Below are 2,477 nucleotides of genomic sequence, written 5' to 3'. Positions count from 1 at the left end.
TCATAGACTCGCACGGGTGATTTAGGTTCAGTATAGAGAAAATATAGTCTTTTGTTTGGTATTAATTATGAGTATAAAGTACAATTATAAAATTTTAAAATGATTAGTGTACAAAATTAAGATATCAATGCAATTTTTAAGAGTTCAACATATACTATGAAAAAAATTAGTACCTCCCCAATTGGAGACCTTGTGCCAATATTGTGATTGTATATTGCCGACACTTTTACTCGCTAGGTATTTAGATTAGTCTTTGAATTCTTTTTCCTGGGGAACTTTCTTGAAAGTTGCATAAAGAAAATACCATGAAAGATTAAAAAAAAAAAAGACAACATGAATTTCTTTTGCATTCATACACTTCTCACTAGTTTTACCGAATAAACATAGTAGATGATAAATTAAAGGATAGTTATATTTTGTACACTATAAATTTTCTAACACTCTCATTTTCTTTATATATCTTTTTTTTTATATCATTAACATATTACATTTATTACATCGGATTCTTTACTTTTATCTCCTTTAAAATATATGATAGGTGTATAGATGTCCATGGATATTTTTCCTAAATTTAACTATGTAAAAAATATATGTTAATATTATGCCAAATAAAATGTATGATTCATGTGCTAAAAAAAAGTTAATATATATGAAACATATGAAATAAAATTAATTTTATAATTAGATAGTGAGAAGGTTAAATCTTAACCATATAACTATGATGATCATGATTGAGTTATTTAACTGACATATTTTATTATTTAAAAAAATCACATAACTTTTCTTCTAATAATACATGTATAGTTGTGTGATAAAATTTATCTCTCTCATTGTAAAAACAACTTTAATTTAAATATACTATATATATAAACATTGAATTTTACCGCAGAAAATAACACAAAAATATTTCCTCAATCGAACTTAAATAATCTTAAGATTTACAAAAGTGGGGGATCTAACAATTCGTTACAAAAATGCTAATCTATATAAAAAGAAGAGAAAAAAAATACTAAGAGAAGAAATAATGAAAAGGGGGTGTGAAAATCAATTGATCTCAAGCATTTCAGGGGCTTCGACGATGCTCTCTAAAGAGGGTTTCCATCCTTCAATTTTTTGTCTACCTTTCTCTAATTCTTCAAGCACTTGTTCTACTTTCATCCCACCTTTCTCGTTGAGTTGAAATAATAGCCATTTGAGCTCTTCTTTTGTTAGCACAATTTTCATGCTTACACCATTTTTCCCTTTATTATCATTAATTGATGTTGTTGTTTCTTCTTCTTCTTCTTTTTTATGTTGCATCTCAATTGGTCTCGTAATGTATGTCTCCATGCAATTTCCCATGACTGGCTCTTCCTAATGAGGAAGGGAGAATAGAGAAAGGTAGGTATTTATATTCATAAATTCAATACTATAGGCTATATATTTAATTAAAGAGAAAAATGCATGTGGCTCGTTGATTATGAAGGAAGGGTTCACGGAAATACTTGTATCGTGGGCCTATAGAAGAAAAAAAAATACTAATATTAAATTTATATATTTTTTTATTAATAATGACGTATTCTAATTCATTGATATAATTAACTCACACATTTAATATATCTCAAACTTAAACTCAAAAAACATGATATACAACATAATAATATCAATATTTATCAATTGAATTTAATTTTACTGATAATATTTTTAAATATCTAATTACTATAATTTAGTCGCAATATTAAAAAATTTGTCATTAATGATGTGTATAAATTAAATATTTATTTTTATATTAATTAATAATGAACGAATGATATCGGTATAGTCTCCTTATTGTACCATTTGTTCTTGTTTTCATTTATTTTATATTTTTAATAAATAATGTAATAATTGGGGTTGCAAGCAATTGAGTTGCCAGTGATGTAGACATTTAACTCATCGTTTGTCTCATCCGTGAACTTGTCGGAAGTTTTGAATTTTAACATCACATATATAGAGAGCATAGGTTTAATTAAGTTTATTTGATTAAGAATTTTAAAGTCTTTTAATTTCTACTGTGTGGTAGGTGTGGAAATTTAAATTTAAATCAATTTATTTTCATGACATTTAATCAAATAAATAAATAAAAATATTTAATTAAATTTTATGAAAAATAAATAAATTGACTCAAATTTAAGTTTTTACATGTACCACATTATAGAAATTAAAAAATAAATAAATTATTATGTTCTTATAAATAGTTTTTAGATTCTTATTAATTCATGTTTTATAACTTCAAAATACAGGTTTTTTCTTACAAGAACTGTAAAATACAAGTTGAATCTTATAACCACATAACATGTAATATTATATGAGATTAACAATCTTCTTATATATGATGATATATTTTCATGAAGATTTATATATAAGAGTTGTTTAATGATCACGCGTATAACAATAAATCTGGATACATATTAGATACACATTTCGCTTTCACACGGCTTTTAGCTGTCTAACGAACA

Source organism: Cicer arietinum, chromosome 8, assembly GCF_000331145.2.
Source record: "Cicer arietinum cultivar CDC Frontier isolate Library 1 chromosome 8, Cicar.CDCFrontier_v2.0, whole genome shotgun sequence".
Taxonomy (NCBI): domain Eukaryota; kingdom Viridiplantae; phylum Streptophyta; class Magnoliopsida; order Fabales; family Fabaceae; genus Cicer; species Cicer arietinum.
Note: the sequence above shows the minus strand (reverse complement) of the source record.